Source organism: Armigeres subalbatus, chromosome 3 (assembly GCF_024139115.2).
Source record: "Armigeres subalbatus isolate Guangzhou_Male chromosome 3, GZ_Asu_2, whole genome shotgun sequence".
NCBI classification, from domain to species: domain Eukaryota; kingdom Metazoa; phylum Arthropoda; class Insecta; order Diptera; family Culicidae; genus Armigeres; species Armigeres subalbatus.
The window spans coordinates 195,281,582-195,304,996 of record NC_085141.1 but is presented as its reverse complement, the minus strand read 5'-3'; the positions used below and the strand labels follow the sequence as shown (position 1 = coordinate 195,304,996).

At 40.4% G+C, this 23,415-nt stretch overlaps 1 protein-coding gene across 3 annotated transcripts in view; it reads left to right on the top strand.

The window, feature by feature from the left end:
• LOC134224407 (TWiK family of potassium channels protein 7) overlaps nt 1–23,415 on the top strand; it is a 333,804-nt gene that overhangs the window by 79,005 nt on the left and 231,384 nt on the right. The gene's annotated exons all lie outside the window — the stretch shown is intronic.

Sequence of the window (23,415 nt, the reverse complement as noted above, 5' to 3'; positions counted from 1 at the left end):
TCAATTGTGGACATATTGACAAGCTTTTTCGTATGTGTTACATCTTTTTAAAATGAAGATTGGCATTTCGAATTATAAGTAGTAATTCTGCATGAGGCGGTATCTGGTAGTGTTTTTACATCGTAGAAAAAACTTTAACTTTTTTCAAGCGAATGTTGGATTACCTGGAACAATTGAAAGTGCCTTCAAAACATCTCTGAGATAGAAGTCCTTTATATAACACTATGGGTTTCCGGGCCTTCTATAAAAGGTTTGTTTTTGGAGCGAACATATAGCCTTTACTATTTTTGTAAAAAACGGCTACTCAAGCTTAATTTAGTAAAACGAGTATGTTATTTACCCAACGTTTCGACACGGGGATTATGTTTTCCTCAGGGGGAAAATACTGTCGTTTTTTGTTCATTGTTTGGTCCAGCTTAAACTGTCACTGTTGAAAATTTTGTTTTTAGTACATTTCTTCGGAACCACTGTCACTTTTTTTTTTAAAGTGACAGTGGTTCCGAAGAAATATACCAACAAACAAAATTTTTAACACTGACAGTCAAAGTTAGACCAAACATTAGACAAAAACTGACAGTATTTCCCCCTGAGGAAGATACAATCCCCGTGTCGAAACGTTGGGTAAATAACAAACTCGTTTTACTAAATTAAGACTAAGTAGCCGTTTTTAAACTAAAATGCAAAAGAAATGTCATCACACAAACCTTATTAGCTTATATGTATAATTAGTATACGAGAAAGGCAAAAAGGAAGATTAAAGAAAGATGAATAAAGAGGAAAGAAGGATTATGGATAAATAAGAAGGAAAATGGAATAAGGAATAACGAAGAAGGAAGGAAGAAGCAGGAAAAAGGAGGAAAGAAGAAAAAAGAACAAGGAAGGAATTTAAAAAAAAGAACAAAGGTGGAATAAGGAATAAGGAAGAAGGAAGAAAGAAGAAGGAAGAAGGCAGAAAGAAGAAGGAAGAAAGAAGAAAAGAGAAGGAAGAAAAACGACGATAGAAGGAAGAAAGATGGAATGTGAAGGAGAAAAGAAGAAGGAAGAAGGGAGATAGAAGAAGAGAGAAGAAAGAAAAATGAAGTTGGAAAAAGAGCAGAAGCATAGACAGGAAAGAAGGAGAGAAAAGGAGAAAGAATAAGGCGGAAGGATAAAGGAAGAAAAATGAAAGAAGAAAACAGCAAGAAGGAGTAAAGAAGAAGGATAAAGGGAAAATAAAATTTACAAAGGAAGAAGAAGTAGTAAAAAAGTTAAGCAAGTGAAAGAAGGGAAATTTTAAAATTGAAAAATAAGTAGAAAGAAGGAAAAATGAAAATTGAAAAACGATAATGAAAAAAGAAGGAAGAAAGTTACACAAAAGATAAAAAAGTTAGAGGGAGGAAATAATAACATAATAACCATTCGTCTTAATGACCATTCGGCCTAATGATCGTTCGACATATCAACCATTCGTCCTGATGACAATTCGGCCTAATGACCGTTCGGCTTAATGGCCATTCGGCCTAATAACCTCCAGTCGTAACTGCCTGGTACTGTTGAAAATCGTACCTCGGCTGTTGCATCCGGCTTTCCGCATAGCTCTTTGGTGTCGTTCGCGGTGGAACTCGGACGAGCTGAGTGTTCGCTCGAAATCTTTTGAATCATTCGCAGAACCACTATGTGTCTTCATAAGATATCACGTCTTTTGGTTTTGCACCCTAAGAACAAATTCTAGGCCAAATGACGCCTATAACAAATGAAAAACCCATAGGCATACAGAAACCCGAATCATACTTGCTTGCCAAATCAATGCTAAAACCAATGCCCAACTATCGTATCCAAAATTTCGGCACGACCACCCACATTTTGAGCTCAAGTTGATACATAAAATATAACTTTTCTCTAGTATGAACTTATTTAACTGGAATCTTTTGCGGTTGTTCTGGATCTTCCAATGATAAATGCTACCCGAGGAATTACACTGTCATTCTTTTGAACGTCTTTGAATAATGTTTAACTTCTCAATACTTTTTCAGCTACTTTAGGTGGGTAGTGTATATTATAATTTAGTTATGTCTCGTTTGTTTTAGTTGAGGCATTGTGTCGTTGACAAAGCATTTTCTACTGCAGGGAAACTTTTTTAAATACGCTGAAATCTCAAGTTTTAATTATACTGAGCCGTGATGAAATCAGCTCTATACCACATTAGATTTCCATAATTAAAGCATAACGCTTAAATTGAAACCAGGGATAATGTATAACCTATTTTCACCTAATGAAAGTTTTTTTGAAAAGCTCTTAGTAGCATCTTGGCGACGAATATCGTTAGACGTACTCGAGTTTGTCTTCTTTTCATAAAATGTGCTCTTCTTCAAGCACTGACTACGTGACAAAGAAGTCTTTTCACATGTTCTGAGTACTCATACGTAAAAAAGGTATCTATTCCAGCATACCACTTGCCATAGCAAAAGAACGCTTTGCTGGGGAGACACCGTGTCCTCTTTGCCGCCGACTTTCATTCTGGATAGCTTGTAGAAATCCATTTTGGAGAGATGTGCGATATTTTTTTATAGTTCTTATCCGATACTTGCTTGAAAATAACGACGAATGTCAAACTGTACTTCTCGCTATGCGAAAGTTTTTAATGCTTTCCCCTTGACGAAATATTTGTTCCCGACATTCTCATAATATAGGATTTCTAGCGCATGGCACTCATGACACGGCCACGGTGTAGTCCCCATATCCCACATCCAGTACACTAATTTTCGCAGGTCGCTATTTAAATAGAGATAAAAAATATACACGAAGCAGCGAGCATTTACAGCCCCCTAGCCAGCGGCTCAGGAAAAGTGGAAGCAGAGTGTTTGCATAAATAAAAAGAAGAGCGGAATGGAAACAAAAAATTTAAATGTTGTGTTAAAAGTTCCGCTTTTCGCAGCACATTCTATTTTAATTACACTCTCTCCCTCTTGTGCAGTGATGATAATGCCCGAAGGAAAATTATGGATGTATGAATTTCTTCAGGAATTTTCACTTCATTCACACTTTGCTTTCAATTAGTTGATTTAGCAAGAAAACTTATGCAGGACTCGTAGATGAAGCTGTTATACCTGGTGCATGGTGAGAACAGTTCCGAAGGATGAATGTTTTTCAAATTAGCCTCAGGTATGCGCATCATAGGAAGAAGAACAATTTGGGAAGCACCCCGATTCCCGTCCCAAACGTTTATTATTCAACCGCATTTCAAAATAATTAAGGATGGGAACAATAATATGGGATGTTGCCTTACTAGATCTTATTCCCATCCCACTATAAATGAATGAATGTGAAATCTTCAAGAATGGAAAACTCCAGTTGAAGCACTCAACATGCCTAACAAGGACATTATTTTCACATATGCGGAAAAAATAACAATGGCAAACTGCTTTTCTCGAATATTCCAGAAAAAAGTTGTTAGTTAGTTCCATTTGTCTATGAAACGCTTTTTGATCATTTGAATCAAAAAGAATAAGCCATCGGTTTATTGTGTAAAAAATTGTTGTTTGTGCTCCTTTAATTCACGAGCGTAACATATGCACAATAGTGGTGTTCAGATGTGCATTTTGAAGATCTGGTGTGCAAAGCAATGGAACCATCATAAACAAGTCTTATCTGTTCCTTGGTTTTGCGGATGATATTGACATCATTAGTGTAGATCGCAGAACAGTGGAAGAGGCTTTCGTTCTTTTTAAACGGTAGACTGTAAGAATATGACTGATAATAAATTCTGTCAAAACTAAAGACTTGGTGGCTGGCAGAGATTATGGCAGTCCATACGGTGTTGGTCCCGAGGTGGAAATGGGTGGGATGCGTTTTGATGTTGTCGACGAATTCGTACATCTTGGAACACTCGTTACATGTGATATGACGTTAGCCGCGAGATGAAAAGACGTGTTACGGCTGCAAGTAGGACTTTCTACGGTTTGCGTAGCCAACTAAAGTCTAGCAGCCTATAGTTAGACACGGACAAAACTAGTTAGTTCTGTACACATTCGTCCAATCGTCCTGTACGGCCATGAAGCATGGACGTTTAACGATGCAGACTATCGACTTCTCGAAGTTTTTGAGCGGAAAATACTGCCCTCAATACTCGGGTGTGCAATCGAGGAAGATGTACGTACGGTCGGCGTGCAGGGCGATTGGCGGTCCAAGATCGAGCGACCTGGATCAAGACAGTTAATTTGGTTTTGCTCCGGACAACACGGAGTGTACGACGATCATAGGTACAGATCGGTAGGTGTTCAGAAGTGTTTTTTAATATAGCATCGACCTGTAGAATTGTGTTGAGTTATATAAATGCTCTAGGTCGCACAAACACTCCATTGAATATATATGATTGCATCTACAAGCGTAACTAGTTTTCTATAGACGATTTTACAGCCTCTTAGCTCTTCAAGTATTAATAATATAAACGGAATGCAGTATAAGGCTGCACGAACGTTCTGGATTTTACTCTCTCCGAGGCAGCTCAGTAAGTTGCGAGGAGAAAACAGAACTGCGCAATAAAAATCCTATTCGACTAGATGCTGATGTCATATTAGAAATTTAGAAACAGTACTCGTCGATAGAAAACCCTTCCGCACGCGATGGCATATGAGCAAATCAAACCACCTTCCTTATAAAAATGTAGTCAGTGCTCACCTAGAGTCGTGAAGTTTAGCAAAAGTCTGTGAAGGTTCAAGACAGTCTACGAAGATTCATGAAAGTCCACAAAGGTCTATTAAGGTATGCAAGGCTTGAGAAGGTTTGGCAAAGTTTGCGAAGGTCTATGAGTTTGGACGAGAAACGATTACAATGCCTTTTAGGTAGTCTACAGGAAGCCATAGTAGTAGTCCGCAGGAGAAACCTTGAGTAACTTTATTTGTATGGAAAATTTTGCATATATAAAAAAAATCTTTTCAACCGATGTTATTAGGAAGTTTTACTATCTATTTTTCTACATGTACCGCCATTTGAAAATTTGTGAAATAAAACTTCATGAACTCTTTTAAGCTTTTTTTTACATCTTTTGTTCTTCCTTGAAAAAGTTAAAATAATTTGACATTGAATCATAACCATTTCGTTGGCTATAACTGGTAGTTAGAAAATCGTTCCGTTTCTTGCCTCGCTGTGACATGGTGCTCAAAGTTCTCCATTTTTCAATACCTAACATTGGCTAAAATCGCGATGAAGAACTAAAACAGTAACCCAAATATAGGTAGTTACATCTACGCAAAATACATCGTTTATTATGGGTTTTGCATTAATCCTAATGTTTGCATCATTCGGTGCGTGTCTGCCTTTATGGGGCATTCCTGTGAAATATTAGCATCCGAATGCCACACAATGAACTTGGGTTCTAGGGCTTAGGCAATTTCCAATACGTGATAAATAGTGGCTACGGGTAGTATCGACAAAGGGGTAGAAAGCCACCTACTTTATAAATTACCCACCCATCATGATGCAAACGATAATGTTGTTGTCAGGCACTAGGTCTGGCTCACGTTTCATGTTTATTACACAATCACGCACTCCTCATTCGGGAAAATGATGAAAGCACCGATGAAAGTATAGAGACTTCACTGAGCACACGTGACACGAACATAAGTGGAGCGTGCATATTTGGTTTCCACTGGTATTAAGTTTCTGTAGTTTGAGAAAGCGTGTCGGTGTTCATAATGTATAGCTTTGATAATTAATTGTTGGACACACATAAGCAACATCGAACCAATTAGCTCTTAGCTGTAGAAAACTTTAATCATACTGTCCTATCGCCCAGCATCTACATTTTTTCACAATATTAATTCGGTATAATCTTACAGTATAAGTATTTTTAAATATACAGGGCTTTGGCTGAAAGGTTGAGATAAGTAAAAATTTACAGAAAATCATAAATAATCCCTTTCCTTTCCCTTTGTATTATTGTATTCCCTAACCTCGACCAAACCGCGAGTTTTTCGGTTCCCCAAAACTAACATTATTTATAAGAATCAAGATTAAAATTGTACTAGAAACATGATTTTGGCTCCGTAGCGCTTTACGGCAAATGAGCCTTTCAAATAAACAAAGGATAAAAAAAAGGAAATCATAAAAACATAACTTTGCTTAAAATAATCTGATTTTTATAAGACTGGAACTGGAACCGGCGGGGCCTCCTTAGCCGTGCGGTAAAACGCGCGGCTACAGCAAGACCATGCTGAGGGTGGCTGGGTTCGATTCCCAGTGCCGGTCGAGGCAATTTTCGGATTGGAAATTGTCTCGACTTCCCTGGGCATAAAAGTATCATCGTGCTAGCCTCATGATATACGAATGCAAAAATGGTAACCTGGCTTAGAAACCTCGCAGTTAATAACTGTGGAAGTGCTTAGCGAACACTAAGCTGCGAGGCGGCTCTGTCCCAGTGTGGGGATGTAATGCCAATAAGAAGAAGAAGGAACCGGCGGACGCAGTTCCGGGTTTTCTAGGGTATGTTGGGTATGGAGAGGTTCCGGGTTTTTTAGGGTAAGTTAAAAATATATTTTTGTTTGTCAATATTTGTAAAGTAAACTTCTATCATTTTTGGTGTGTCTTTCTTATAGAGCAGCTCTAGGCTGGCTCAGTGGTTCATCTCTAAACTTGCATCATGTTTTAGGGTTTCCATAGAAACTAGAACTAATCTGCCGGCCAATGTCAAAAACCCTCAGGCAAATTTCAGTCTTGAAACTCGGTTATACTCTCTGAACTAAGAAGAATTCCTGCGTGGTAGGTTATCTGCCGTAATCTGGCAAAGTGACGTATACGCCATTTTTCAAAAATGGTGTTAACGAGTAGTATTCATCGTACTCTTTAACAGAAAAATGGAAAACATGTATGTTGTAAAATGGCGCATACGTCACTTTTTCAGATTACGGCAGTTATGGTCTTATCTAAATCTGATATTTGAGGCAATAATGTTATGCTTATTTGAATTTCATCGAAATTTTGCATATCTTAATCTTTTTGTCTACCCTTGTAAATATTAAAAGGTAATGTTTAACATGATGAAAGGTTGGCTTGGTTGTTTTTACTAATTGAACATCAACTTTTTGGAACTTTTTATTGAACTCACTTCATGTGCTATAAGTCGTGTTAGTGCTATCCTACATTATTTAATTTTCACAGTTATTAATCGCAAATTAAATAATTAATGAGCTCACAAAGTTTGATCATGATGTCGAAATACGTATCTGTAAAGTTACAATCAAGTGGTGAAATTAAATGGGATAGTACCGTTATGACAATTGGAATATATTCCTATTCTTCTGTTGTTTTGCGAGAAATTTCGCCATCCTAAAATTAGTTTGTTAGGAAATTAGTGATGAACCTAATTTTAAAATTAAAAAATCACTTAAATAAAGAACAAAATAAAAGTTTGTTAGGATCACTGGGATGGACTTGTCGTCTTGGTATATTGTGGTATTAGGTTTCTAGACGGTCAACGGTCATTTACCATCGTTTAACCTGTAGGATTTGAAATAGAAACTTGCTATAGCTCGTTTTCGACGCAATAAATTCTCATTTCAGACCATCAGTCATCCGATTCTAAATTTTTGAAATTTTGTGTCATCAACCTACTTGAATGTCAATGTGAATATCATATTCCACCATCCTGCTTCATGAACTAATAATTTCCACCATAATCACTTCAATAATTATTTGGCACGAATAACCAAAATTGAATAGCTACGCATCCCGCACAGAATCAATGCTCGTAAAATCTTGGTGCACCAGCGTTCCAGCTTTTTATTACACTAATTAAGTCTAAAAGCTGGCTCACCATAACTGTTGCGATAAATAACGACCGTAAAAACCGAATCATCATCAGCAGTGAACCTGAAGCGATGATTCATGCCTTTTTGTGGTGGCTGTATCCTACGTACCTACTGAAACTTTTTGCCTACGTCTGCTCTGCCGATGAAAATTTTCATCTGCTGCTGCAAGTGCTCAAACAAATGCTGCTGACTCTTTGCCTTGGAGGCCAGATAAATGAACTGATGGAGCTAAAACTGTTGATTTGTTATTACTTTCGAGAGGTAAACATTGATTTTTGGTGGAGCTGAGAGAGTACCTATATAATGTTTAATATGAGCATTTCACGGTTTTAATAATTGTGAAAGCGAGATTTGTTGAACCATGATGTGTTTCGACATGTAATGAAATGCAAAATCAGCATTTTGATCTAATCTATCTTATGGGCAGATCATCATAGATTGTTTGATTATATTGCAATTATTACATAATACACAACTAAATACGAAACAGTAAGCTAAACTTTTTTCGGGGTTAGCGTTGTACCAAAAGATGAAAAAAAGAAGAAATTGATTCGTTGTTTGATTCGATGTCAATACACGAAAATTGCCTAAAATCCAAAGATTTATATGTATATGATGTGCTCACTCAAATGTGAAAAGTAGGATGCTTAAGCTCATACATGTTTATTTATTTGATACAGTCGACAGGCTAAAAAACACCCCTGAATACTAAAAATTGTGCAAAATAATTAAAACCTCACAAACATAGGGATGTAAGTGATATTTTTGTCATAATTAAGTTGACTATAGCAAATTGGTTGTAGAATTTTGCGGCAATATGCTAATATAGATCACAGAAAATTAACATTTTTTTTAACTTTCATACAATTTGTATGAAACGAAAAATATTGAAAAACTACCATTTTTTTCAAAACTAAGTTTTTTGTCACTTACACTCCTTTGTGTTTGACCCCCTCATTTTTTGTAGAAAAAAAGTTAAGCTCAATGATGAAAATGATGACGATTTGATGATTGATCGTGCTTCCCGTATGACGTTAAACTAAATTGTTACCTAGTGTTATGTCATTGATCTCTCAAGAAACATTATAAATTGCAGCAATAATCTAAATAAGGTACACTGGGGGAAGTGGAAAAAGGGGGAAACTGTAAAAATCCATTCTTAAAATTGGAATGGAGCACACTTTACAGTTTTTAACACACTTTAACATTGTGCAAGATTATACTTTGATGCACACACTAATACTATGTTAAAGTTTTATAATACGTACCACGGATTAACGCTTGAACTGTCATTTTGGGTTTCGCAAGAAGTTAATTTTTGCATTAATAAAATCAATTCTCTTTTGCACACATTGTCCCTTTTTCCAGTGAATTTGATTCACAGGTGACCATAGTAATACAATTAAACTTATCACATTCAATTTGTAGTTGTTTGTACCATTGTACCCTGGTATCAAACACTGCAGGGGGAGTGGATAATGTTCTGATCACGCAAATGTTTTCTTCTCTCCAGGGTTTGTTTCGATAGCTGTGAATCTTACTATGTTCCTTCTTTGTTATCATGTTTTATTCAGTGTTGATTGGACTAATATAAATAACAAAACGTCTGATTAATCCACCTATATGAATTGATACCTTTCACATATTCTACACATTTGAAAAAATGTATAAGAAAGATAAAAATAGCACTGATAGGTATATATTCAATAATTCACATTCATTTACATTTATAACAAGTTTTCTTGCGAACAAATTTATTTGAGACAAGTGCTTAAAAATAGGTGATAATTTTGTACGTGTTTTGCGCACACACATACATACAAACACGCACACACAGGCATCATCTCATTTCGTTAAACTGAGTCGATTAGTTTATAATCCTGTAAGTTCATTTTTTCCTATGAAAAGTTCTAGACCAACATTTGAAAAGGGCGTAACAGCCAAAAATTATTCCTTCTGATTCTTTGTCTACATATAAAGCTATATATGTGGACAAAACATCAGAAGGAATAAATTTTGGCTGTTACGCCCTTTTCAAATGTTGGTCTAGAGTTCATCTTTGGGGCGAACACATAGATTTTACTTACACTTAGTGTTCGAGAAGGCAAAACCAGCCCTCCACTAGATATTACAAGAATTCCTTGAGGACCTATTCCAATACAAAATCGCAAAACTGGACCGATTAGGTATCGGTGGGGATCTTTTGAAATGGTTTCGCTCGTATCTTACTGACCGCCAATTAACGGTCGCATAAGGCGACAACCGATCAACGTACTTTCGTGCAACGTCGGGTATACCACAAGGCAGCCATTTAGGACCGCTGATTTTTATCATGTACTTCAATGATGTACATCACGCTGTTAAGGGTCCACGATTATCATTTGCCGATGATCTCAAGATATTCCTACGTATCTGCTCGGTTACTGATTGCCATACTCTCCAAGGTCAAATCAATGCTTTCGCTGATTGGTGCACTACGAACCGGATGGTTGTTAATCCGACAAAATGTTCCGTTATCACATTTTCACGCAAAAAGTGCCGATTATCTTCAATTACCATTTGCTGGGAACTACACTCGAACGAGTGAATCACGTGAAGGATTTGGGTGTGGTTTTAGACTCAAACCTGACATTTTCACACAACCTTTCATACGTAGTCGAAAAAGCGTATAGAACCCTGGGCTTTGTCATGAAAACAACGAAAAATTTACGAACGTCTATTGTCTGAAATCGCTGTACTGTTCTTTGGTGCGCTCTACACTAGAGTATTGTTCGTCAGTATGGAGCCCGTATTACAACAACGGAGTAGAACGTATTGAATCTATTCAACTGGAGAGACCCGCTGCATCTTCCTAGTTACGAAGAGCGCTGTCGCTTGATTGCCTTAGAGCCACTGCGTATCCGCCGGGATGTGGGCAGAGCCCTATGTGTAGCTGATGTACTTCAAGGAAGAATAGATTGCGAAAGAATTTTTACAACAAGTGAACATGAACGTTCAACCAAGACCGCTACGGAACAATTCGATGCTGAGGCTCCCCTTTCGTCGCACTAACTACGGTGCAGAAACTGCAATCTACGGCCTCCAGAGAACGTTTAATAGAGTTTCTTCCATGTTCGACTTCAACTTGACGCGGAATGTTCTTCTTCGTCGTAGATTTTCTGAATTTTTCGTTGATTGTATGTGATAAGGCTGCATTTTATTTGTTTTAATTTTTTTATCTTGACAATGCTACTATGTTATATTTTTTTGACTATGTGCGTTTTTTAGTATTAATTAGTATTTACACACATCATTAGGGCTAATTGTAGTCTGTTGATGAAATCACACAATAAATAAATAAATAAATCGTAGCAAAAAAAAAGTCCAGTTGCGTCTAAGGTCCTGACATCTGTACTGGAATATCCCAGAGGTGACAAAGGCCATTAATGTAGACTTGGAGTAAACGTACGTCGAGACATCCTCACGCTTGGCTCTTCGTCTTGACTTCTGCAGATCATACCACCGTTTCACTTCACGAAATTTGTATCTTCCACAGCTGCGGGAGAAACCGGGTAAACGACAGCATTAGAGTCAAAGGCTTTCTCCCATTTTTTTACTTGTCACTTCCGTCTTTGTGTCTTCATTTTGATCCTTCTTACAAGTAGAAACAAATACAAATCGGAGGAACAGTACCATCAAGTTGTAATAAAACGCCTTGTTCTTGAACGTTTTGGTTTTCGAAGCGAATCATCTCGGCAAACTGCCTGGAAAACATTACTGTTGAATTGAGTTCATGAGGAAGCAGTGACATTTCAATAACAATCAATAATCAGAGCTAACTTGATCATTTTTACTGCAATGGTCCGACTTTTTACCACCAGTTTGCGCTGCCGTCAATAAAAGTTGTTCGCTAGTAGCATGTAAGTGATATTCTAGAGTGGACTATCTTGTACTTTGAAATCTTTGCCGCAACCCATTTTACAGCGGTTGCCAGGCGCGCTTTGTTGTTTTCCAAACTTCAATCTATCTTCTGGCGGCGTTTCAGACGCAGCAATACAAACCACCTTGCCTTGTGATTTTGTTTCAACCATCATTTTATTCTTCGCACATTAACCACTCGAATTTAACTCAGGATCATCAAAAAGTGTGACTCCAAAAAGCCGTAGCGAAATGCGATGACAGCAGCTCTTCGTGAGTGCGTGTGCACACCACGGAGATCAGACAAGAAGAGGCCGAGTCATGGCTTGCTGCTCACCGATTGACACGCTGATGGTAACTTGCTCAAACCCCACATTCGTAATATGTATTGAACTCACGTCGCATACCTACTTTTAATGGGTTCATTTAAACGTAATTGGTTTTTGAAATGCAAGAATATAAAAAAGATTGTGATTGAAAACGGCCGGTACGAGCGCGATTTTTAGGGTAACTCAGAACATTCGACATAACCGTGCAAAAGGTCGCCTACAACATATCCTTTTGCGATATCGCTTTTGGTTTTAAGAATATAGTTGATTGCAGAGCTTAAAATATTCATCTTCATGAAGCAACTTCGGTCCGAATTTTGACAAAAATCGCATGAATATTCAAAACATAGAATGACATAGTCAGACGACTACTTCACCAACTCATTCATTCGACTGTCACCGAGTGTGCTTACTATGTGCAGAAAAAACATAATTAGCATTGTTTATGTTGATGTTTACAGGGGCCTTCCTTAGCCGTGCGGTAAGACGCGCGGCTACAAAGCAAGACCATGCTGAGGGTGGCTGGGTTCGATTCCCGGTGCCGTTCTAGGCAATTTTCGGATTGGAAATTGTCTCGACTTCCCTGGGCATAAAAGTATCATCGTGTTAGCCTCATGATATTCGAATGCAAAAATAGTAGCCTGGCTTAGAAACCTCGCAGTTAATAACTGTGGAAGTGCTGAATGAACACTAAGCTGCAAGGCGGCTCTGTCCCAGTGTGGGGATGTAATGCCAATAAGAAGAAGAATATGTTGATGTTTACGGTTGAAAGTGCCTCGCGGATGAAAATCGGATTCAGTTCTATGTGATAAATTACTTTACTCATTTGAAACGTGTTCAGAATTCAGATAATTTATCAATTTGCAAAATGCGCATAAATATTCAATGACTAATATTCAACCGAATACTTACAGTCCAGAGCCGACTGTGAATGTGTCTGGAAGTGAGCTGACAAGGGAAGAAAGGTGAAATTCAAAATTTCGATTGTTTTGCACTCTGGTTAATTGATTTGCATCGGTACTCGTAGCTGGAGAGATTTGAAGGATTTCACGGCAGCAAAATAAATCTTCCATAAAGAATTACGTACGCCCATAAAGCAATCAGGGTATAAGCAATAAATAAATATAAAACAAAATTTTTATTTTGTAGAAAAAATTTGAATTTGTTTATTCCTAATATTGATTTATTTATGGAATTTTTTTTCAATGGAACATTTTGATTTCTTTATGGAAAATTCTACTTTTATAATTTCAATTTTTGCTTTAAAAAATGCTTACTTATTATTGTTGTGTGGAAAATTCTTAATTGTCTATGGAAGTTTTGCATTATTTAGGAAAATTTTATGTTTATTTATATATTATATCCTGTTTTATTCATTGACTTTATAAACAAAATTATAAAAAACTTCGAATATTTTAGGGGAGGTTTTATTTTAGTTTGATTGATAAAACGAGCAAATCGGAGGAAGTTATATTGAATTGCTTTGATAAGCTGAATACCCCAGCAATATTTGACTTTTATGCTTGTTTTATAGAAGTCTTGAAGAACAAATAATGGTTCTCAAGAGCGTACTCAGATAATTCTTCCTTCAAGCAAACTTTATGCGTTTTCGCTACTGACCAGTAAGGATTTTTTTTCATATTCTCTAATTTATTGAAATCAGTAACATTCACTTAACATAATTGTGTTAGTATATTCTAGCATAGAAAACTTGGTTCATGGAAAATTAAATCTCTCTTTGGTGTTTGTGATTAACCCTTTCTCTGCTTTAAAAGTTGAAGTATGGTACCTATTGAATTGAAAACAATGGGATGGAGCTCCTCGTCGAATACAACTTATTCTGATAAAATCTGCTAAGGATCAGTGTTAAAAAGTTAATGAAATGTTTTTCGCGCATACGTTTGCAAACACAAACACACTAACGGCCATCGTCCGTATTCGTCGAAATATGTCGGCCCTCTAGGCTCTCCATCAAAAAGTCGTTAAAGAGTGAACTACGCATCCTTGTTTGATAACCTTCGGTGCACGAGAAAAGCAAAACTGGCTGATTGCATGGGTTGGTTGGGTGTAATACTAGACTGAGCAACTTTATACGAGCACATGTTTTATCCAATTTTATATACTTAGGGATCTAGGAAGTAAATCTCGTTTAGATATATGGAAAAACCTCTATCATATCAGTGGAAGTTAATTTGGTTTCCGAAAATAATCCAACAATCATTATGTAATCATATTAGATTGTATAATAGACTGCCATAGAACATAAGATAAATCTATACGGACCAACATATAACTGGTGTAAAACAATCAAAATGTTGATTGAGCTAAATCAATAAATTTGGTTGCCTTCAACAGTTACTTTGTTTAGTTTCAATGAAGAACTTTATAAATTTACAAACTAGCTTTTTGTTTCTACCTAAATAAAATAGTTTATTTCCAAGTCGATTTTTGTTGTTTCTACAAAAAATATGCTTAAGAACTATTGAAATTAGGTTTGTTTTAACCATCTTTTAAGTTATTTGTTCCTATCACAATATAATAATAATCTGACTAAAAAAATCTGGGAACGAAAAACAATTAAAAAACTTTTAGATTGTTGATTTAGAAGAATTTTTAAATTATTTTTTTATAGGGACGACTTAGTCCATTAGTTGGAAAATTTCACAATATGTCAATAGTTATTCGTAACATTTTGCAATGTTTTGCAATATTTTGGCCATAACCTTTGATCCTATAGTCCGATCTGGCCAATTTTCAATAGGAAACAATGGGACAAGATTCCACGTCGAATCCATTGCAAACAAATCGGTTCAAGATACGTGCCTAAAAGATGAGTGAGTTTTATTTTGCGCACATATATACACACACGCACCCATATACACACAGACAGGGCAGCAGGGACTTTGTCCAAGGGCTTGACGACCCCTCCCCATGGCCACTGCGAGTTAGACCGGGACCATCGTCCCTAACCCCTAATCCCAAGGCGTCAAGCGACCCGTGCCGAGGGAATGCATGGGCAGGGGGGTGAAATAATAAGCTAGGCCTTTAACGGAGCCTGTGGGGTACCTGGGCACCCTCCACAGTAATTGTCCCTTACCGCGTCATGCTGGGCTCTGGCGTGGTGGACCTCTTTTCCCGAGCAACTCGTGGACCAAAATGGAAAACCAAGTCAATTCTTCAATTAGTGGTAGTAGTGTAGGCGACAACCCCTTCGCAAGAGGTCGGTTGTTCAGGTCTCCGCCTAGGAGGCCAGAGGCAATAGTCGGCAGCTCAGTGCGCAGCGCCAGCGTGGGTCACTCAACCTTCCTCTCGGCTATAAAAACGCCGGTAGGGGTTATTGACGGCCCATGGCTTGTGGAGGCGATGAACCGCAAACGCGATGGGCTTTCGGCCTTCGAGGTGGCGACGGAACAGCTGGACGCCATCATCGACTTTGCGTCATCGAAGCATAATATCAGCAAGGACCTCAAGAGGAGCTTGCAGAAACTTCGAAAGTCGATGCTGGACGCCAAGCTGGAGAGGGCGGTCAGGACGGCCAAGTGTAAACCCGTGAAATCGGTGGAGTCGAGGTCTACCCAGACTGAGGCCCAAGGATTCGCGGACTCAGGCAAGGTCGAATCGACCGAAGGCGTGCCAGCTAAGACGGTGGTGCCAAAGTCTACCCAGACTGAGGCTCAAGTATTTGCGGGTACGTCGGGGGTGACTGCTCCAACGGAGCAGACACAAAAACGGGGGAGACAGTCTCCAGGGGATGAGCTCCCTGGGGGCCGCTCCAAAACGCGGAGGGTTACTACCCCGAACAAGGGTAGTGGGGCTGGGAAGCTGAACCCCGGTCAGGTACCTCCAAAACCGGGGGAGGAAGGACCTGGAAAGGTCCGTCCACTCAGGCAAGACGGTGGTAAGGGGTTACGGTAGGCTGAAAGTTTGTCACCTCCCCCTTGAGGGGGGGGCCGCATGAGACGGAGACAAAAGTTCGAAAGAGGCGAAGATGGCACTGGTCCCCATTGCCCACGTACCCAGAACCGCCAACAATAGGTTCAAACTGTATAGTGGACCCATTAACAAAAAAATAATACTATTCGGAATCACCGTATCGAAGTAAAAACATAAATTTTACATGCAATAAAAATGTATTTTAGTACTTACGCTTAATTTCCTTAACCTAAAGTTTAGTATGTGTGTGTGTCAGTGTAAAAATGTATCCCTCGGCGACTGCAAACCGTCATGTCTGTCCGGACAGACCCAAGATGATTGCTGGCCTCTGCCAGCGATCCAAGCCAGCCACTTCAATTCGCCGTCGTCTTGGGATGTTGCTCTCACAAGCCGCTACATAATTTTTGCAGCGAATGAAAGGCCTGTTAATTAAACATCAATCATCACTTCGTTCGTCACTGATATCACGGTTCGGAGTTGCTTTTCTTAATTTTCATTTTTCACTCTTACCGATCTCTAAGCAAATCTAAACTCTACTCCATCACTGTTGCTTCTCGGTGCAGATACCAAATATGGGCTAACCAGCTGCAGGCTTTCAAAACTGTAGGGTGGATAAAATTAGCACTTCGGTTTGAACCAGCTTCTCAGAGCTATTACCTGGCCCTAAGCCATAATCAACACCCACTGCACTGCACTTCGTTTTGATCTATTCCCGTCGGTCAGGCAATCAATCACCAAAAATACAACTTGCTTGAGCACTCGCGCGTATGCCTGCTTGGCAGTTAACCGACAACTAAAAGGGAAGATCGAATCGGATATCTCTGCCTACCGATATGTGTGGCTGATCGTTGTTTGTCGTGCTGATGATCATTGAGTTGAGAGATTGACTCCGGGGAGGATTCTATAGGATGCTGCGAGAATATTGGATGGATCGGGTTCCTGAAACACAATTATGGCGTGCTTGGTAGCCAGTATTCATGCTGCTGCCAGAAGATGCTGCATGCTAGGAACGTAATTTTTCAACCGCCTTCAGCTGATGTTCGCTTGAGGAGATTAGAATGTGGCTCTCATTTGGGTATCAGCAACGACTGTTCTGTTGGTGTGTTGTGTTCTGTGTGCTGTGACTTACATGGGGATAGATTTTTGTTTCCATTCCGTGTGGCGATTGAATCAGCTGTTTTGCAGCTATCGCGAGGCAGTCGGACGTGTGCAGGTTACAAGTTCTCAGCCGCACCAGACCAGGGAAATAGAGGGGAATGACGCCTCCTGGACCCTGATCAAGAACAAGAGGAAACCGAAGACGTCAAGGGCCGAAAAGAAGGCCCAGGCGAATGAGGGTAGCAAGAAGTCTAGGGTAGGCGCCAATCGCTCCAGGGGCGATGCCCTAGTCATCACGGCGGACGAGGCTAAGTACTCGGATGTTTTGAAGGCGATGAGGAGTGACGTCAAGCTCGGTGAACTCGGCGCCGACGTACGTCGAATAAGACGTACCCGGATGGGCGAGATGATACTCGAGCTGAAGCGGGGCGTCTCGCAAAAGGGCGCCGCCTACAAGAAGTTGGCGGAGGAGGTCCTAGGCGAGACGGTCAAGGTGAGGCACTCACGACGGAGGTTAATCTAAGGGTTAAAGACCTGGACGAGATCACTGAAGTCGAAGAGCTCGTCACGGCACTGCGGCGACAGTGTGAAGTGGAGACGCCCACCGCAGCCGTTCGGCTACGGAAAGGTCCGGCAGGGACGCAGGTAGCATTGGTTCGGCTATCTGCAGCGGACGCCTCCAAGGTAGTCAAGTTAGGGAGCGTCAAGGTGGGATGGTCGGTATGCCCTGTGCGCATATACGAGCAACCCGAAGTTTGCTTCAAGTGCCTGGAACCGGGGCACAAGCAATGGGACTGCCAAGGCCCTGACAGAAGCAATCTCTGCCGACGCTGCGGATTGGAGGGACATAAGGCACAATGCTGCACGAACCCTCCCAATTGTTTGATTTGTTCCAGCAAAGCTGTGAACAGCAAGCACCCCATGGGGGGTTCAATGTGCCCGGCGTTTAAGCGTGCTGTAAAATCAAAGTGCAGGTAAAGCAGCTGGCTTGCTCGGCTTCGCCCGAGTGTTTGGTGTGCGCAGGTTAGAGGAAACGGCGGAACACGTGTTGTTCGTGTGCTCACGTTTTCGCGCAATGCGTGACCACATGCTTGCCACATGTGGTCTGGACACTACCCCGGACAACCTAGTTCGGAGGATGTGTAAAGACGAAGTTGGCTGGAACGCCGTTTTATCGGCTATCGCCCAAATCGTCTCGGAGCTACACAGAAGGTGGCGCGTGGACTCAAGGATGGCTAGTTCAGGTGCAAATAAGAGGTGGTCCAAGGGATCGGAGTCGGCTTCATGGGTCATACCGGTGGTCATGCTCTGTGGTCGAACTCGATCCTTTTATCGAACAAGTGGCCGCGCGAAGAACAACATGGTATCGTCGCTTTCGCGGCGTCGGTCAACCGGGCGGGTTCCGAGCCCGAGGACGGAAAGGGGTCCTCGTCAAGGCTGGGGCAGGCGTAGGCCTCGCGTCGGCAAGTCCCTCTGTGTGCTGGCGAATAGGCCCTATCGCAGAAAGGTCAATTTGGGGTGCACGCGGCATCATCATTCTTGATACCAGTCGTGCAGAAGTCGACCCTGCCCACCTTCCGAGGACATAGGGCGTGGTAAGGCCACCTGGAAAGCCGGCAATGCGCTGGCACGATACCATGGTGTTCTTCTAAAAAAGCGAGTCACGATGTTCGATGCTGTAAGGACACGCAGCTAACCTCGAGGGTGCGTCATGCACTGGCCCCCCTTTGAAGCATTACTTTCTGGTTGTACCGAAGGGACGATGGGCTTGGCGGCAATGGAAACGGTTTAGCTGGTCGGGGATGCAGTCCTGTCTCCCTCATTGGAGGTGGCCCCTAACCCAGCACTTCCTGGTCAACCCAGGATGTCTGTTGAGCAGATTCCCCCTCCATTGTTTAGGAAGAAAAAAAAAACACACAGACAGACATCATCTTAATTCGTCGAGCTGAGTCGATGGGTATATAACACTATGGGTCTCCGGACCTTCTATCACAAAATCGTCTTGGAAGTGAATATTTAGCCTTTTCGTTACACTTTGATGTACGAGAAAGACAAAAAACTGTGTCAGTTTATCCGTAAATCCATGATCGTGCATAATATGCCCTAGATGATTTCTATTAATTGAACCCTAAGCAGATTTGAAATCGAGAATAGATGGTGTGTGGGCATGTAGTATCCGCGGCATTTTTTCCCTGGAGTACGTTGAACACCTGGTCTGTGGTAGAGGCTTTGTCAATGAATCCCGACCGGTACTAACTCATGCATTATCTCTAGCAATTGGTGTTAGTATTCAGCATAACATCTGTGAGAGTAACTTGGAGGTGTAGGCTGTAGTTCAGCAATGTGCGGCAAAACCTCCTCCACATTGGTAATTATCCAATTCAGCGTTTTAGCTAGTGCCTATGTTTAAGTAGCTTTCTGGGTAGTTGATCAACCCAAGGGATTTGTTGTTTTTCAGTCGACCGATCCCCTCTTGGATTTCCTGAAGATCCTTAACTGGAAAACTTATGTCCTGCGAGCGTGCTCCAAGGCTTTGTGGGTTATTGTTAAGTTTATACAGCACGGCATACTATGGAGGGCTGGACTCGTTGTTCGTATGGCGGAAGAGCGTCAAGCGAAGATAATATAAGTAGAGAATCCGGAAGAGGCCGTAAGATTCGTGGAAGGCCGCGTACTCGATAGCTTTTTGCTGTTGAAGAGAACATGAGGGCGCATAACGTTCAGGGCGACTGGAAACGATTGACCCAGGATCGAGTCCAGTGGGGAAGGTAACTTGGCTTAGAAACCTCGCAGTTAATAACTGTGGAAGTGCTTAATGAACAAGATGCGAGCCAGCAATGTCCCAGTGGGGGATGTAATGCCAATAAAGAAGAAGAGGTTTAAGAGTGAACAGGTTTGGAATGTAACTTCAAAAATACATAGCGCTTTCAGGGGCATATAACTCCAAAAGAAAACGACAGGCAACAGCAAAAAGCTGTTTTTCACTTTTGATCAATTGCCAATCGCCTCTAAGTTTAAATTTGTGCAATGAAAAGGGCGAGGTGACGGCCATTGTGGCAGCCATTGTTGGACTATGTCGTGATTGTCCTTAATATTCAAATTCGCTTTCCTTTGCCAGCCAAAATTCAACAAAACTAGAGTTGCAATGAGGGAAAGAATCAGCATTTACGCGGTACACTACAATATAAAATAATTAAACAGTACTATTTTCAAAAAAGAAGCATTCATCCAATAGTACACGCCCGTTTCAAATCGCTGAGACTGAGTAAAATTGTATTGTCATCTCTTTTTTTCTCACGAAAATGTTACTAAATTTTCGTAAAAAGTGGAACTACTCAAATTTTGAGTAGTTCCACTTTTTACGAAAATTGAGTAACTTTTCCGTGGGAAAAAATGAAATAGTTTGATGGACATGACATCCAAAAGCAAGATCATCTATCGCTTCATGGCTTGTCGAGCTATGCAATGTGGCACGATAACAATCTGATTGTTCTCTGCAGCAACATAATTCATTGGCGTGATAGATCATGAAGAGTAAATTCGACTGTAAGATTTTGGTATAGATTTACATTATTAAAGTCCATTTTCCGTCATTGCAAAAAATAGCGTGTGCAACTCGTTGCAAAACTCGATTTTTTCAGCACTAGTAGTATTTATCCGTACGTACAACTCGTGCTGAAAAAATCTTTTTCTTTGCAACTAGTTGCACAAACTACTATTTTGTTCAGACAGTCAGGCTTTCCGGAATGTTAAACGTGACACTAAATCAATGATTCTTCGTTGAAATTCAGATATTTCACCTTGTCTAGCGGAAGGGGCATATCAAATATTAAGTACCGCAATAAATCATGAAGCATTTAATCCAAACGGTCGTTCGTTCGTATACTCGCAATTCTACCACTAAGACCACCAAACTGGGACCAACTTACTTGACGGCTAGGCCCTTCCCGAATTGTGTAGCGGCCTTTTTTTATTCATTCCGAAGTCGGAAATTCATGAATGATTTACGATTATGCAGAAAGAACCACGAACATTAACGTCTCGCGCCGGTCGTAGTGCATGCACTCGCTGTGCAATGCAATAAAACAAAAGCCCATTCCAGGCACCCCGAAAAGTCCAAAATAAAAGAATAGAAAAGTGGAAAATGATGCAAAATTAAAAATGCTACAATCCCCTGAGCCAGATTTCCTTTTAGACTGGCGTTTATTTATTCTATCAACTTCCTCAAGCACTTTATCATTCAATGTTGGTTTTCTCGCTGACAATTTTGTGATGCTGAAGTTAACTTGGGGGATGGAACACTTTTTCTGTAGAGAGCGACATCATAGTAGTTGGTCGCAAACATTTTATATTCGCTCTAGATATATCACAAAAAGTTGTTTTCATCAAGCTGCGCTGAGTTTTTTCCGCAAATTTTTCCTGCCCTGGCTATTTTGCACGATCCTATGAACGCACTGTAAATAAAAGGGCTATTTGGAAATTTATTTAAGATTTTCAACGTTTTTCTCTTTTGTTCTATCGGAAAACAGTAATCCATTTGCCGATTTCATAATATGAAATTGTAAGAATGCCATCACCTGTTCTTTTGAACGTGATCCGGTTAATCATTATTGCATTCTTTGCTACTGTAGTCAAGCCATGTTTCCCTCCACATTGATCTTCTGGGGTTGTCAGTTTTGTATCATTAAGATAAATATGAAGTAAATTAAACTTGCCCCAACGCTACACATGCAACCAGTTGTTCCGTAGAATCACTCCGCATATACTGCTACAAATATGAGATTGAGCCATAAAAAATGCAGAAGGTTTTCCCTGAGTGCAGAAAAAAATGGAATAGAAGTGTCTACATCCAAACGCAATGATGTAGGACTTTCTCTTACACGCCACCGTAAATCTACATCGAGCTTGTTTACTCCAAAGTTGCATTAGGGCAAAATATCAAATGAGGATACAGGCAATGCATTATTGTTGATCCACCAACCTTCAAGTGTGGTGGCTATCATAACAGACAAAAGTGAATACATGCCTGTGACACGTTGACTTTAAAGCAAAAAGAATTTGATATTCAATGACATGCAACAAATAATACCTAAAAAAATACATTGAAATAGCATAGGCTTGTGGATAACTTATATTTAATTTCTCAAAGTTGATTCTCAAAATGTATAATAGGGTATATGGCTCAAACCTTCGCCTACTATGTTGATAATTGACCACAATCTCTTATTGCCATCAAAAGCCTTGAGTGTAATGGACTTCTTCTTCTTTTTGGCATTACATCTCCACACTGGGACAGAGCCGCCTCGCTGCTTAGTGTTCATTGAGCACTTCCATAGTTATTAACTGCGAGGTTTCTAAGCCAAGTTACCATTTTTGCATTCGTATATCATGAGGCTAACACGATAATACTTTTATGCCCAGGGAAGTCGAGACAATTTCCAACCCGAAAATTGCCTAGACCGGCACCGGGAATCGAACCAAGCCACCCTCAGCATGGTCTTGCTTTGGAGCCGCGCGTCTTACGTCTTATGGGAAATTTCTATTTTTTTATGGAAATTTTATTTTGATGCGTTTTGTTTTCATAGCTTGTTATGGTTCGAAGAGGTTTTTGCCTCTCTTTTATTGTTGTTCGTTATCATTGAAAGCGATTTCTGCAAACCCTGATTATAGGATATTACATGATAGTCCTAGTAAATAATTTTGGCCATGAGATTATCTCATTCACCCAGCCCAAGTCCTGGTGTTAGGTGGGACGCTAAACAGCCCTGACACAACGGCCCTCCGTCGAGACAAGAGGTTTGCGCAGACCCAATAAGCCGCCTTTAAAAACAACCATTACGAACGACATAGAAGATAAGACGACTCGATATGATCGTCAACGACCTAGGCGATGAATAAAGGATCACGATTGGAAGCTTGGATCATGGAACTGCAAGTCGCTAGGCTTCGCAGGTTGTGACAGGATAATCTACGATGAATTACATCCCCGCAACTTCTACGTCGTAGCGCTGCAGGAAATCTGCTGGACAGGAGAGAAAGTGTGGAACAGCGGGCATCGAGCGGCTACATTCTACCAAAGCTGTGGCACCAGCAAACGAGCTGGGAACCGGCTTCATAGTGCTGGGAAAGATGCGCCAACGCGTGATTGGGTGGCAGCCAATCAACGCAAGGATGTGCGAGCTGAGGATAAAAGGCCGATTCTTCAATTATAGCATCATCAACGTGCACAGCCCACACGAAGGGAGACCCAACGAGAAAGAAGTGTTCTATGCACAGTTGGAGCAGACATACGATGGATGCCCATTGCGGGACGTCAAAATCGTCATCGGTGAAATGAAAGCGCAGGTAGGACGGGAGGATATGTATAGACCGGT